The sequence below is a fragment of the Sciurus vulgaris genome, assembly GCF_902686455.1.
Source record: "Sciurus vulgaris genome assembly, chromosome: 3".
NCBI lineage: Eukaryota > Metazoa > Chordata > Mammalia > Rodentia > Sciuridae > Sciurus > Sciurus vulgaris.
In genome coordinates, this window is record NC_136463.1 from 94,301,992 (window position 1) to 94,319,599 (window position 17,608).

Genomic DNA, 17,608 nt, shown 5'->3' on the forward strand with positions numbered 1-17,608 from the left:
GTATTAGACAAAGAGAGTAATACATCATTGTATTAGGCCAAATTAATTGATATACATGAAATTTCTAGAGATTCCAGATTTTTTATGTTTGTTCCTCTATCTAGAGGTGTATGTAAATCTCTGCAGCAAGTTCAGGACATGTAAAGGCTACACTACCACTTGAGACTTCTAATAAAGCAGATTCAACAATAACTGATTATTTGGAATATTATGGCAAATGAGGACCTATATGGAGTGTCTGGGAAGCACGAGTAGGAAAATCCCAGCTCAGAGGTCTACCATTTTGAAGGAAATCCATCCTCTCCTGAAACTGTTTTGAGAAAAGCTACTGGCTTCCTACTGGGTGTTGGAAGACACTGACTTCTTAACCAAGGAATTTTAGGTGACCATGTAATCTGAGCATTCCTGTATAAGCTGAGTGTAGTCTCTCACACTTGGTTGTAGGTTTGGGCATGCTCATTTATAAGAGACTGAAATTAGGCATCCTTAAGGTGCTTGTTATTACTTCCATAATAAATAGTAAAAATTAATTGGAAATTACAGAAACAAACAAATTACAACATAATGGAAAACTCAGGTCTTTTTGGAAATATAATTTGCATTACACTTAAAGAACCCTGAACAGCCCAGGTTCTGGTTGAGGGCAGGGGTAATATGAAATAGACAGTGGAAGAATGAAGTAATAATTAATAACTTGATCTTTGTGACCAGTTGCAAAGATAAGGAGTGTAGTCACTCTGTATGTCCATCTTTTGCTTGTTGTATGTATGCATTTATTGGTATAAGATAATCATTCACTTCTTTTCTGGCTGCTTATTTAGTTTCCTATACAAGTTAGAAGTTAATTTTAAAATTTAATCATTAGGTAACAAAATATTCCATGGAACTGTGGTGGAATTTAAGTAGCAATTGTTAAAGTCAGTGATGGATATAATAACTATAGGGACTGTGGTTTTCCTCAGTTAGGGGAGCAGATGAGAACATCTTCACTTGTAAAAAGGATGGTTTTATCTTGTTAGGTGAAAGGAGAGTTATTTTGTTATAATAAATTACAGAGGTGTATGGAAAGGTGAATATGGTAGCTGAAGAACCAAAATTGTGAATTCTGCCAGTTACCATATTAGTCCCAAGTCTGCCTTCATTACTTGCGGTGATAAAAGGAAAGAACCTTATAATAGTTTTTCTGCCAGCTATCATAAGAGGGCATGCCAGCCAATAGAGGGCACTAGAGAGACCCTGGAGCAGAAGAGGGTCTGTTCCATTTCTCTGGCAAGCCCTTGGGGTGTGTGCTGCTGCTCCATCACCAGGCTCCTAGTGCAGGTGGATTCAATAGCATCAGCCCCCTGTTGTGCAGGTGACTTCTTCCAGGACCCAACTGCTGCTGCTCACTGTCAACATCAGTGCCCATTGGTAAGGAGTATCCCTGTAGCACTCTCAAACACCTTTTCAGAAGTTTTTGTAACGGGTCCCTGCAGGGCACTTCCCTCAGTATTACAGAAGGTGAATTTGTCATATGTAACTCATGTACTGTGTGGTGTTGGGGATTGGGGGTAGATGGGTGGATGTCTCTTCAATGAGTGTTCACTCATATTTACTATTTTAAGAGATTTTTCTTAAATACCTTAGTACCAGAAAACCCTTTTGTATGAATCTCCCTTCAAAGTTGGTAATTTTTGTGTTAAGCTTCTGATTAAATTAAATCATGGTGTTGTTTCTGTCTCCTGATTGTATCCTCAGATACAGTTAACTAAGTGGCTTCCTACTTTGTACAAATGTTCCATATCAGAATTATCCTTGCCCTTGAAGTATTCCCCATTATCTGCTATCAATATTTGGCATTTTATATGTTCCGAACCATTTTAATTTCATAGATTTTCATGAATATCTTGTTGCTGATTCTATTATGTGCTGAGATGGAAATTGGAATAAAAATGTTTCTTCTTCTAGTCTTAGAGGGTATAAGTTTATAAGTAATGTTTTAAAAACATGTATTTTCAGAATTGCTATATTTATCCAACATATAAATAATAATATAATTGACTTAGAGGAGTTTCTTTCCCTTTGCTGGGTTGTTAACCCATATTAGTGGAATCAGATATAGGAATTTTGGGTGTTTTAGGTCTTAAACATAGAGAACAGATGAAAATAGTGTAATTAACATTCAGAGAACTTTTGTACTCCAAAGCAAAATAATAAATTTACTGATGGAAAACTTTGAAAATATGAAAATTTATGAAGAACTTAAAAGATCTCTATAAAATATGTGTTTTCTTTTTAAATGGAGGATGAATTTAATGTTCAAAAATATTAATTTTCTTAAATTACCATAACTGAGATTCAAACCTCCTCAATCTGCCTCCAAAGCCCTTGCTCTCTTCCTGTGGAATAGTCTCCTCATTTGGGTCAGTCAGTCTTAATCCATCTCAGCAATAAACATTGTAAGTATTTTGATTAACTCCTATGTAACTTTTATCTATGTGTAATTATAGTGTACTTACACATTTTTGGGGGAATGGGGAATTGAACCCAGAGGGCGTTTTACCACTGGGCCACATCCCCAGCCCTTTTTATTTTTAATGCTGAGACAGGGTCTTGGCTTGCTTGCTTAGGACCTCATTAAGTTGCTGAGGCTGACATTGAACTTGTGATTCTTCTGCCTCAGTCTCTCAAGTTACAGGTGTGTTACACCTGGGATTATAGATGTGCACCACTCTGCCTGGTTCTATAATATACATTTGACTTTTGCATTCAATGGCATCGCCTTTTTATTTTCTTAACATTATTTTCTTCACACAGTGACTTGATGCTATTGTACCACTTAATTGTTAAAAGTTATGTTTTATTTACTGTTTTCACTGCTGCAAATGATACCTCATAAGATATTTTTTGTGTCTTTTAACAACCTTAAGATGATATTTTGAACACATCTCTAAAGGTGAAATGATATATGGCTATTGGTGACACTATTGACACACATAGCCAAAACATTTGTCAACATGACAGAAACAAAATGGCAATAAGGCATGAGAGTACATTAAGCATTTTTATTTTAATATACTGACTAATTTAATTGTTAAATTGTAATATAAAATTATTTTAATATTAAAAATAATTAGTGATTTTTATAAAACTAAGTAGCAAACTGAATTTTGCGGGGAGTGCATAGCATGATCTGTCTTTTGTGCAAGTATCTTTAAAGAGTCGTTTATATTTTATAATAGATATTCAGGACATTTACAAATGAATGGTTTAAATCTTTGTTTAGCATCTTTTTCTAGTATGTACTATACTACTTCTGAGTAGGGGGATAACTGACTAAGACAATCCTGAGTGAGGATAAACTTGGAAACCTTGAGAAGATGTGAATTAAAAACCTTTAAAGTGATAAACATGCTATTTACACTGTTAATCACTATCTAAGAAGACATGAATTAAAACAATACATTACACCTCATGAAAACATACACATTTTAAGTCAATTAAGGAAAATAAAAGGACATTGAGTTACACTGGGAATTAGGAGAGTACACTCTGTTTCCTGACCATGTACAATTCATCAAGCGCTATAGCTGTTGTTCACATGATTTTTATCTCACAAAAAGCCCAGCTCATTAGTTGCACTTTATTATCTCTCTTTTATAGATGTTTAGAGATGCTAGTAGATTAGTAAATGAATAAGTTAAAAATTGTCTGAACTAGTATGTGTGAAGCATGTATGTTTAAGTTTTAAATTTTATTTTACTTTGGACACTACTGATTCAGTATTTTATTTCAATAATTCCCACAATACAGAATTGTATTAAGTGAAATATTTAAAGATTCCTCTATTTTTTTCTCTATTTTATTTGTATGAATGGATTTAAAAATTCATTCAACCATCGTTACGAAATGCCTATCACGTCTCAGGCCCTCTCTGGATTGCCTCTGATTTCATAGAGCTTACAGTCTTGTACTGCATAAATTTGTGTTTTTATTTGTTTTAAAGTTAACAAAACTAGTTTTGAAGTGCTATATATCTTAGTTTTTATTTTATATTTCTATATATCTTTGTAATTACCTCTGTATATTTATATCATCTACGTATCTATATGTATATCACATGTCTATGTCTACATCTCTGTATGTATTAGTCTCTTTAATGGCTCAATAATATTTCATAAATGTTTATATATATACATTTTGATGATGAAAATGTAGATATTTTCCAGAGTATAAACCCTTTAACCTTTTTTTTCTTTGTAGTGCTAGGGGTAGAAGAGCCAGGGTTTCTCACATGCTAGGGAAGCACTGAGTCACATACTTAGCCCTCCAGGGTATAACTTTTAAAAATTCCTCTGTAGTTAATTTTTTTCACACATGTGAGAATTTTTTAAAGATAATTCCTGGGGATGAAAGTATGGAGTCAAATGGTTTGCAATTATAATATTTTAAAAATGCCAAAATGCCTCGCCCAAATATGTCACCAGTTAACATTTCTATCAAAACTGTGGGAGGGTTCTAATTTCCCTTATTCTTGCAAAAAATGGATTTTGCCAGTCTTTTTAATTTTACCAACGTGAAGTGTGAAAAACTACGTCAGTGCGTTTAGATTTTCCTGAATTCTTCATATGTAACCTCATCTTTGCACCTATAAAAAGTTTGTTAAATGAACTGCAGTTATGATGATGCGATGCAGGAATCAATTATACTCTTTTTCTCCCCCCTGCTAACTCCTCAAATTTAGCTTCTGGATTCATTCTTTCCTGCCCCTGGATGAAATCAGGGCCAGGCTCCATAGATTTTTCTGGGTCATTTCCGTTTGCAGAACATTTTCATCTCAGTAGTTTCAGAAACTCTATGAAATATAAGATCAACACTAATGCTTGTTGTTCAGGTTTAAACTCTTCCCCTTTCCCAGTTAGAAATCTTCTGTGGTGAAGAGGGGCACAGTGTGCGTGTTCCCTTCCTCATTACTCTTTCTACCCCACTGTCAGCCTACTTTTCTAACACTTTAAGGGTTCAGTTTAGTGAGAAAAGGATTAGGAAAAAAGGACACAATGATATGGTCTTGGTTTTAATCTCTGGTTAGAGCCCTCTTAGCAACAAATATAAAATAATTGTGTCTTTAAAACTTTTTCTCTGTGGGGGGCTTTTTTCATATTTCTGCTATTTCTCTGGGAAGAAACCCCACTTCAGTTTCCTGAACTCAAGGATGGTCTTCTGTGGGCCTTGGGATTCCAGAGGTCGACACCTCTGTTGCAGTCATTTTGCTCAGCTCCAGGTGGTTCTGAGAAGTAGAAGTCCCTTTTAAAGTAATATTTCATCTACGAATATGTTAAAGAATTTTAGTAAGACAAAGCACACGTACTCAAAGGTATGTGCGGTGAGGGTACAACATCAGGATTTTTCCTAAAGTGAATATATCCATGTATTCACAATGCAGAAGAAATAGAACTTTTCCAGCTGAGCAAGAAGCAAAAAGACTGCTTTGTTCCCTTTGCCAGCAACTACATGTACCAAAGAAAACACGGTTAACTTACAGCTTTGCTTGTTCATCTCTAATAATGCTTCTGACCTTGATATGACTTTCTTTCACTAACTATAGGGCCAACTACTTTCTTTTGGTAAATGTTTGTGGCACACATCTTTTCTCTGAACTTTAACTTTCAATCTTCTGTATATGTATTGTATTCAGTAGGCATATTTTTGAAGAAGCATGTGGTCATATTTTTAATACAGACTTGTCATTTTTGTCTTTCAAAGATATGTTTAGACTACCATTATTTAATAAAATAGTCCATGTATTGAATTTTAATCTACTATCTCTCTGCTTAAAAAGAATCCAGCTTTTCTGTTTCTCCTTCTCTTTTGTGTTACTCAAATGTATTTGATATTCCATTTCATCTTCTTTTATTGCTATTAGTTTATACTCTATTACTACAACATTTTTATTTGTTACCATAGAGGTTGCAACAAACATAAGCTTGACTTCTTTAAATCTTATGTAAATTACTATGTATTACATGTTATGAATAATGCAAACATCTTAAAAATTTTAATTTTGTTCAAAATCTCTTGGCTTCTGTGCTTTTGGATTCATGTATTTTAAATAAATCAGTATATTATTATTTTATTGAATCTATATTAATATATAATTATCCATGTATTTGACATTTTCGTTATATGATCATCTCATTATTTTCTGAATTTCCATGCTCTACCAAGGATCATTTTCCTCCTTCCTGAAGAAGTCCTCTCCATCCTTCCTGTTCCTCCTGCTCCTCCTGTTCCTCCTCCTCTTCCTGCTCCTTCATTATTCTTTTGTTTGATTGGTCGGCAAAAAAAAATTAAAAAAAAATAAACTGCTCTTCAATTTCTGGAAATATTTTTATTTTTCTCTCTGTAAATATTTTATCTTTTCTTCTAGTTCAGCTTTTAACAAAGTTTTATTGTTGTCTGGCCCTTATCTATCTTTTAGGAAGTCAGCATACAATTATAGTTAAGGTAAATTTTTTCCTTTTATGTTTCCTTGGATGTGTGTAGTTTTACTATGATGTGCTTAGTATGATTTTCTTTATGATGTATTTTTAATCTGTGGCTTCATATCTTTCAACAATGTTGAAAGTTCTTAGCTATTATTTTCTCAATATTACATCTATATCTTTCTGTCTTGAGATTCAGATTATTGTTGGATTTTTTCAACCTGTCTCATGTGATTTTAAGATCTTTAACTTCTGTATTTCCATACTTTCCCATTTTGTACTCAGTCAAAGTATTTCCTGTTGTCTATCTTCTATTATCTTTGTAGATGTCAATTAATACCACTAATTATATTTTTCATTTCTGTCAAGCATGTTTCATTTTTAATGTAACTCATTTTCTCTTATAGTTCTCAATTCTCTTAATATTTTTGTGTTGCTGTCTCTTTTCTTGAAGACATTAATAATTCAGAAAGTCCATTTTTGATAACTGAAATATTTGAATCACCCTGAAGAACTTGTTTTGCTCTGTCTTTTGATATGCTTATTTTTGTGATTGACCATCAGGCATAATCAATCACAGTTAAAGTCTAAATGATGCCAAAGTCCATTGAAGATTTTTAAAATTTTCTTCTAGGTGGTTAGAGCAGGAGATAACATTAATTTAAGCAGTGATAACATATATATCAAGTTTATTTTTAGACTGTAAACTTTTTCTATTTCAAGATTGGTTTTACTCTTATAGTCATCTTTAGTGTATCCACTCTGAAACCTGAAATTTTCAAGGGTCTCTTCCATTTGTTCCTCCTTCATTCTGAGAATGCCAATCAATCTGCTGGTCTTCTCAACTATTAAGAGGTGCTCTTTGCTCAGCTTCTCTGTTTCTTAGCCTGAGCTGCCTAAGGATCAGTGGGTTCTTGAGGGACAAGGAGGACCTGATTGGAGGGGTTTCTACTACTGCATTTTCCTTTGCTCCTGATTGTGGACACTCATGTTCTGATTTATTGATATCCCTGGTCTACGTTTGGGTTCCTCTTGCTATGTGATATTTCCAGTAGCTCTGCAAAGATTTTTTTACTGTCGGGCATTTTAGCTTCTCATCTACACTCTTTTTAGTTCTTTGATGCCTCTGATCAGATAATTTTTATATTTAATTCAGCACTTCCAGTTATTATTATTATTATTTTTGTACTGGGGATTGAACCCAAGGGTGCATAACCATTGAACTACATCCCCAGTTCTATTAATTAATTAATTAATGTATTTATTTATTTATTTTTAAGATGAGTTCTCCCTAAGTTACTTAGGGCCTCACTAATTTGCTGAGGCTGGCATAGAACTTACAAGCCTCCTGTTTCAGCCTCCCGAGTTTCTGGGATTATCGGAGTGAGCCACTGTGCCAGGATCTTCCAGTTATTCTTGCTGAGAGCAATGGTCTGCTGCAGGAAAATCTATCCAATTTAAAGGATCTTGATTCCTTTGTAAAATCCTTTGTAAAATAATCCCAGTCTGATTTTCTTCTGCAGGGGCTACATGCATTAATAGAAGCCCCCACACTACATGAGGCATCCCCTTTCTACTTCAGTGAGTAGTACTTAATACACTCTCCTGAGAAAATTTCCTTAAGTTTTCTTCAAATTCAACTTCTCATCCAGCATTGAGACAGGTGCTTGCATACTGGTAGTAGAACATGTTTTTGACTGAGTCCTTTGCAAATCTCTGCATAACAATTCTATTTAGAATGAATAATACTTAATGTTTATTATTTGCCTTAGTTTAATGAGTTTCTCTGGAAACTTGGGGACAATAAAAATGTTGTATTTGTCATTCTGTTACATATTTCTTGGCTATCTTAAATTTTTTTGGTGCTTTACCTAGTCATACACCCTAATCATTTTCTTCAACTTGCTTTTGTCTATTTTTAAATTCATTTTTTGCAGTGATTTTTTTTTGTGTATGTGTAATGTTAAATATTTTGCAAATGTTTTTAAGTTTGTCCTTACTTTTAGCTTTGTTTATGATATCATTGCCTCTAAGAGGTGTGAAGTAGGAACTGATTTGCCACTGCTATTTTTCATAATATATAATCTTTGTACAAGACTATATTCAAAAAGATTTATCTTTTCAGTCATATAATATCTCTCTTTTAAACTATCTTCACTTCATTTCTTGCATTTTTAAGGGAGAAACTAGTAGTATCAGAAATACTGATATCTGGGGCTGGGGAGATTAGCTCAGTCAGTAGAGTGCTTGCCTTGTAAGCACAAGGCCCTGGGTTCAATCCCCAGCACCCAAAAGAAAAAAAAAAAAAACTGATATCTTTTTGTAATGTTTATACTTTTTTTCATTCTTTTAATTTTTTGGCTGCACTAAATATAGAAGGAAATTTCTAAAGTAACTATTTATAATCAATTTTCCTCTTAATCATAATATTGTATTTTTCTTTTTAAATTATAATGCTCCTTTTTTATTTTTATTTAGCTTCTAAGTTTTTACAGACTGCATTTTGATTCATTGTACACAAATGGGGTACATAATTTCATTTCTACTGTTGTACACAATGTAGATTCATACCATTCGTGTAATCATACATGTACACAGTGTAATGATGTCCATCTCATTCCACCATTTTTCATACCCCCTCCCTCTCATTTTCTTCTACATATTCTAAAGTTCCCCCATTATTCTTTCATACCCCACTCCCACCTTCATTATATATCATCCTCCACTTATTAGGGAAAACATTCGGCCTTTGGTTTTTTGGACTTGGCTTATTTCACTTAGCATGATATTCTCCAATTCCATCCATTTATTTGCAAATGCCATATTATTCTTCTTTATGGCAAACCAATGCTTTTCTTTACCTATTGAGAAACTAATGGGCTTTTCTTCTAATACAGTGAATTTCTCTCTTATTTTCTATGTTAGCCATCTTCCATTACTGTGACAAAATACCTGAAATAATCAACATAAAAGGAGGAAATATTTATTTTGGGTCATGATCTCAGAATTTCTGTCCGCGATTGCTTGGTCATGTTGCCTTGGACCTGTTTTGGTATAATACATCATGGCAGAACCATGTAGTGGAAAAGGCCTATTCACCTCATAGTCACTAGGAAGCAAAGGCAGAGGAAGAGTAGGGGCCAAGGTCCTAATATCTCCATTCAAGGGCACATACCCAGGGATCTAGCTTCCTTCTGTTGGATCCTACCTTTAAATGCTCTACCACCTCCCAATAGAGCCACAGACTGGAGACAAAGTCATCAATATGGGAACTTTGGAGGACATACAATATCCAAACTGGAATAGTTTTGTCATGTTAAATGTCTTGAAATTATTTTTCATTGGTAGTAAATTTTAAAAGTTTATATTTGCAGAACTAAAGGCAGTGCATATACTTGTGCATATACTTTGTGTGTGTATGTGTGTGTGTGTGTGTGTGTGTGCATGTGTGTGTATGTACATACACAATTCTTATTTGCTTTTGGAATCAAAGTAAGACCCAAAGATTTTTCTGTCTTTTTTAATCTTTGTTCTCTGAAGTAGCTTATATAACAAAAGGAAATGTTATGATATGATATGATACAACAACTTCAACTCAGTGCCTACTTTGGTGATGAATTTTTATCAGTCTCTTCATTTGCCTCTAGGTGCATGTGGATAACTGATATCTTATTTCTCTTTTTATGTGATTTTTGGTAATTTTTACTTTTCTATGGAATAACTTACTTGAACTAGATTTGAAAATGTGTGACCACCTGCAACAATTCCATAAGGTCAGGCAACTGAAAGCCATCTGAGACTCCACAGTGTATATTAATACAGTTTTAATAAAGGCAAGAAAAACGTGAGTTTTCATATACATGTACTTTTCCTTCCCTCCTATCCATCCTTCTACTTATTCTGATCACATGGAATTTGTTTCCCATTTAATTTTTTTCTTGCATTATTCCTCAATGATAAAATGCAAATATATGACACGAATATATGAGGTTCTTTTTTAAAATCAGTTCTTTTTGTTTTCCATGCTTTTATCCCAATCCAATAATCTCAAGTGATTTCTTTCTTCAGAGTCTGGGTGTATTAAACTTCCTAAGTTCTTCCATATTCTAAAGAGTTCTTATTTTTACCTCCCATTTGTATTTTACCTTGGGCATAGGATTACTGTTTGAAGACCATTTTGTTGTTGTTGTTGTTGTTAGCATTTTGAAGTTGTTGCTCTGTAGTGTTCTTGCATCCAGTATTGATAGTGAAGATGTTTGGTACTAATATGAAATTTTGAATTCATCACCTGAAATGTTTCAGACTTTATTTTTATCCCTCATGATTTGAAATTTCACATAAGATTTATTTTCCTGTCAGTGTTAAAGATTCTGTTTCTTGGGCTTGCTACTTCACAGTGATAGTTGTGGAATATTTGTTGTACATCTTTTTACTGTATTTTGACTCCTTGATCCTAGTAGATCTAGCTATACTGTTTTTAGAAATGTGTTTCCATCATTCCTCAATAGCAGACTCTGAGTTATGGAAGCATGTGTGTATGTGTGCATGTGTGCGTGCATTTCCCATTCTTACCCTGGTCCGTAGTCACCTGACCCTGCCTCTTCACTCTCACTGCTGCTGGCTTGACTTATGTACAATGATTACTGTTGCTACCTGCTAAAACCTGCAGAAAGGGACAAATTCCACCTGGTCTAGTGACTTCAAATATAGTTCCTCAATTAATCATGATAATAGATATCTCAACAACTCATTCTTATATACTTAGAGATTAGAAGTCCCTGAGCCTCTCCCCTTTCAATAGAAGACTTTCAGGCATTTAAATTATAATTTTCTGAAATGTTTGTTTCACCATGGATTACACCTTTAAACAATTCTTCAAAAGATTCCTGTTCTGTAGATGGTTTTCTTTGTTGCTCTGCCCTCCTCTTATTGATTTTTCTTTTTTTTTGTAATACAGTATATCATTTCATGCTATTTTTAACTGCAGGCCTGGCTTTGAAATCAGTATTTAAAAGGTGAAGGTTATGTTAAGAACTGGAGCATGGCAGAGGAACTGCAGAAAAGTAAAACATGAAAATAATGCAAATTGATTTCTTCTGTGTCAAACTTTTGAAAAAGGATAAACCTACCCACTATTAATTTTGTCTTTCCATTATCTTACCTTAATTCAACTGTTTTAGCAAAGATCCTAATTTGATCTTATCTACATTGCCAACATTTAATATCAGCACAGGCTGTGGACACAAATATCTTGATTATAGGATCAATGGTGAAAAACAGTGTTTTTCATAGTGCTTTTATTTACTCTGAGACATTGGTGTGATTGTATCTTCTTTAAAAAATTACTGAATTCACACTACTAAGGTCTGCTAAGGTATCTGCATCAGTAAGCCATAAACTATATAAAAGGCATCTACACAGGAATGCTTTCTCCCCAAGGAACTAGACATTTCTTTTGTATTTAAAGTTCAATGATTTTTTTTTCTTTATGTTTGGATTTAAAAACAGTAACCTTCTGGGCTTTTACTTTTGTTTGCTTGCTGCCCAATTAACATGTTGTGACAGCCAAATAACATTACCTGTAATACAATTTTACCTATAAATTTTTTACTGTAAAGAATTGTAATTGTTATATGCAGCATTTAAACAAGAATTAAGCTAGAGGCCAGGAAAAATTGTTTTAGGCAATGTTCCTGATCTTGAAAATGATGAATCTTGTCTGAATGTATATAAGTATTGCAATCATTGTCTAATTTTTTAAAGGACAGTTGATGTTTTAGTTACCACGTTGGGTTTAAGTGACAAGGAAAACTGGCTTGCATATTGTAAACTGAAAATATATAAGTAGGGGATTCTATATTCTTTTGGATGTGCCTTACTTTATGCTATGACTTTACCCTAAGTCTCATGTGTACATTGCTGTAATAACTCTAGATAGCTCATGCAGTCATAACAATGTTCTGAAGAAGAGGTCATCTCTTCAGGTACTACTTTTCAAGATGTCCAACAGAAGCCCATCCCAAATATTTTGTCATCTACCATTAAGTCACAGGTTCATTTCTAAAGCAATCATTAGCAAGAAGAATGGAATCATAGTGAAATTATACAACATAGACACAAGTCCTCTATAGAGGATGGTAGCTGTTACTTAGGTAAGAAGAAGGGAATGGCTTGAAGATTGAGTCAGCCGCAGAACAGCCACCGAATTTTTACTTAGTAGAGGGAAACAAACTGGATTTGAAAGTTTTAGTTTGTAAAAAAAAAAATACATTTTTAATTTTAAAAGGTTCAAAAGTAGTTAAATTAAGGAAAACAAATCTAACATTATCTAAAAGTCATTTAATAAGAAAAGCATTAGATATTTTGTTAAATTCCAGTGACATACTTCTGATACCATGGAAAATTAAATGAGGTTGCTGGGCAGAATGCCCTATGCCTGTAATAGCAGCTACTCAGGATGTTGATACAGGAGGATGGAAAGTATAAGGTCAGCATGGGCAACTTAGCAAGATGCTGTCTCAAAATAAAAAATATAAAGGTTTGGGGATGCAGCTCAGTGGTAGAGTGCCATTGGGTTCAATAAAAAAAAAATAAATAAAATTATTAATTAAATTAAATGCTAAAATATTGGTAAGGAAGAATATGAATGTAATGGTTTTTATCATATAACATGTTTTCATTTTCTTTTGTCTTATAGATTTGTTACAATAAAGTAAATGTAATATAATTCAAAATGAGAGGTTGAAACACTTTTACTATTTCTGCTCTATCATTTTTCTTTCTGAAGTTTCTGTATAGACTTAAGTAACATGATTGTATTTGAGAACAAATGTGCCAAATTAGGAAAAAAATATTCACAAAACATATCAAAATTCAAGTATTTTTTTTATGAAACAAAACATAATTGGAGAGAGAAATATTATTTCTTCTAGTTTTCAGAGGATTAACAACTTCATAGAACACTAAAGTGTAAACATACGTAGAAAATGCATAGGAATTTTCTCAAATTTTGCAGGATCAGAAATTCGGAAAATGTTTGGAAAAAATTTGGAATGGCCAATCTGAAAGTGTCTATAATATCTCTGTAGTTCATTCATTAATTCATTTTTTTTCCTAAACAAATGATGCTAATTATTTTGGAAAGCATGAACTTAAAAATAGGAACTTGACTTTAGCTAAGTTGAGTAGTTCTCTCTCTCACACAAAAATGCAAAATGAATTTACTATGCTGTACAATGCAATGTGTCACAAATAGCATTAGGTACTCAGATTTACCACTCTGATCTTTAGGGAGGTATACTCCTGTGCTCCTTTGGAAAAATGGGAGTTTAAAATTTAGGCTTTATGGAGACTGATTTTTTTTTCATATGGTCTTAAACTTTATGTTTTGATTAAGATCAATTTTAATAGAATTCAGTGAGGCATAGAGAAGCCTGTGATTATGATGGGATAGAGTGGGGATAAGCTATCAGTGCTGGTGATAAAGTCCAGAGTCAGCTTTGGCAAAAATGTCAAAATAAGAACATGTTTGCTTGTGGTGATGAGCATACACATTGTATTGTAATCTCCCTGTCAAAGAATCCTGAGAGGAATATTGGTATTTTTACCAGTGTGGTTTAGAGATAACTAGCATTCACATAAATGTATGATTCTATTGTCGTAATTCACAGGACCAAGAGAGTGCTAGGGTGAAAAATTATTTCAAAATACAGGCATTTTAACACTGGAAACATTGCACCTTAGGGCGGTTGCTTTCTGCCAGCAGAACTGTATAATTTATCTAGGCACTCCTAAAGTATACTGTCTGTTATAAACCCACAGAGAGCAATGTCTCAAAGTGATACTTACTGTTTCCTAGCCGTTTGGCATGACCTTAGTTGTTTTGAGCTCTACCAAAATGTAGGCATAATAAAAATTTTCAGATGTATTGTCAAGAATTCCTATGATGGTAAAGAAATTGTGCCTAAAATAATCCTTATTAAGTTCAGAATTTCGAGAGTGAGAACAAAATCTCCACTTAAGTCCCCAATAACATGATGTGAGACAAAAGAAGTTCTGCTTCCTTGTGTCTAGACGGTGAGACTGCTATCTCAGTGATCTGAAAGGCAAGACATCTTTTTTGTTCCTTAAAATACAATAAAATTTGCCTTGCTAAGTTTTGGAATCCACCACACTGTTCTTTCTACTTTTCCCATTTAGAATGGGAATGTCTATGTGTTCTTATTTCATCATGTATCTCAGAAACACACAGCTTTTCTGGTTTTGTAGGTTCACAGCTGAAGAGGAATCTTGCCTCACAATGAATCATACTTCATGTCTCATCCATATCTGATTTAGATGACATTTATATGAGACTTTGGGTGTTGGAGTTGATTCTGGAATGAGTTAAGAACTGTGAATCTGTTGGAGTGGAGTGAATGTATTTTTCTTGTGAGTAGAAGATGAATTCAGGGAGAACGGTGACAGAATATTATGGACAGAATGTTTGTGTTCTCCCAAACCCATATGTGAAAGCCCTAACCCCAATGTGATTGTGACTGTGCTCTGACAAGGGCCATTGGGAAATAATTTGAGTTAGATGAGGTCAAGAAGATTGGACCTTCATAATGGGATTGGTGATTTTGTAAAATGAGACACCAGAGAACTTGCTCTCTCCCTCTTTCTGTTTCACAAACACATCATGTGACACAACCAAGACAAAAAGCCTCAGCAAAATTTCCCTTGCCATCACCTTGGTTTGAACTTCTGAGACTCTGTAACTATGAGAAACAAATTTCAGATGTTTAAGCCATCCAGTTGATATTTTGTTATGGTAACCTAAAATGAGAAAGACAATTTCCAAGTTATTAGACACACATCACTTAATCCAGAAGCTAAAAACTATTAATGATGGAGAAAAAGTAGGATTTAATTTAGATCTTAGTTTGATATGCTGATAAGCCGTAACAATGGTTAATGTAAAATACCCCCATGTCATGTTGAAACTGCCTTCTTATAGCTTATGGGGGCTAGTTCTAGTTATGGCTAGCTATCATCATACTACTAGTATTTTGAATGTTTTTTAAAAGGTAGAGTTTCTTTTTTAGTCATGAATGAGTACAAATTATTAAGACTTGTAATCCAACAGTTCCCAAAGTTCTGACAACCAAAGTTTATAAATAGAAAAATGATATTCTTTCTTGAATATTGTTTTCACAGCCCCACAACTCCAATTTTATAAAATACAAACTGGAAAATGTATTCATTCATTTATCTGGCTATGCATGTATCTGGTAAATACTTTGCTCATTGTAAGTTCTTTGGTAGATGTTATGATTTGGATGTGAAGTATCCCCCAAAGGCCCATGTGTAAGACAATGCAAGAAGGCTTAGAGGTGAAATGATTGTGTTATGAGAATCTTAATCCAATCAGTTAATTAATCCCCTGATAGAGATTAAGTGAGTGATAACTGAAGGCCAGTAGGTTGTGGTTGAAAGAGGTGGGTCATTGGAGGTGTGCCTTTGGGGTATATATTTTGTATCTGGCCAGTGGAATCTCTCTCTCAGCTTTCTGATCATCATGTGAGCCACTTCCCTCTGCCACACTCTTCCACCATGATGTTCTGCCTCACCTGGAACCAGGCTATATGTGGATTGAGACCTCTGAAACTGTGAGCCCCCAAATAAACTTTTCCTCCTTAAAATCATTCTTGTCATCTCTTTTAGTCATAGCAATGCAAAATTTGTCTAAAGCACTAGACAGTAATGTTTTTATCAATCTTAAATATATTGTCTTCTAGGAGATTTACCAGGAAACTCTAGAGGTCTTGTGATTTGTAGACATTCGTTTTATTTAAAGGGCTGGATTATAAATTGATTAATAGGAAATTAGCACAGTTTCTAAAGGAATTGCATAATCATGGACCAAAAAGGATGGAGAACTAAAGGAAAGAACAAAAGAAAGAGGTCTTTGGATGCCCCAAACTTGCATGCATAGGAAGCAAGTTGGAACATTCATTTAGCTAAAAACAGAGATGCTCTTTTCGTGGAAAATTAAAGGTGACTCAAAAGGCAAATCTCAGAGTCCAGAAGACAGACCTTAGGCCACGGTAAACAATTTTGAGGCAAGTAAACAACAAATGGAGGAATTGGTAACATAACTGAAGGTATCTAAATTGCTACGGATCAACGACTTCTGTGTGTCTCAAGGTTCTCCTCTTCTTGAAAGGAACTAGCTGTAGGAGTTGTGCTGTGCTTCTTTCACAATTGCATGTTGGATTCATGCGGGCAGGAGTTGTCATTTAGTTGACAGGTCTTTGGATTCAGAGGAATATTACTCAAAGTGTTGTACTTGAGGAACACCACCTGTAAAACCTCTTGCACACCAGGATTTGATTTAAGTAACAAGACCCTAGACTAACTGACACTGTAAAGGCATGAGTCTCAGAGGTTTTATAAGGAGAGGGAGGATGAGTGCATTTTATTCTTGGAAGAATATAAATTTTTGTGGCCAGAGTACAGTCTCTGCAGACAGTGTTTTTCAAAGATGGCATAACATTATCTCCCATCAAAAGTACTCTTTTTACTTTATGACCTTGTCACTTTCCCATCAAGAGAGAGATTCCATATTTCCTTTATCTGAACCTAGATGGACAATGTGACTACTTTGACTAACAGTGTAACAGAAGTGACATTATGTGACTTCTGAGGCAAGGTCATATAAGAAGATACAACTTCTTCCTGACTCAATCTCTTTTAGGATGCTACTTTGATGAAACTAGTTCTTTAAAAGAATGACCTATTCATAACCTCCATAATGACAGGTACCAATAGGAAGACTAAAGATAACACCCAGCATAACTCTGCTAAAGGAAATTCAGCAGTATTTGCTTAATTTAAAGTTGGAGAAGGACACTAGCTAAGCCAGGACATGTAGCAATGAGTTCAGTAACACCCAAAAAGGGACCGATGAAGAAGCAGCTTCCTTGTTTTAGTGGATAGGTAGAGAGGATGACATGTGGCTAATAGTCACATCAGACCTCCTGGAAAAATAACAGTGACCTTAATTCAATTTAAACAATTTTACACATGAATTTTCTGGGAAAGTGACAAAGACTACATCCAAGTCAAGATCATTTCATCCACCTTGGTTACACAAATACTAAACA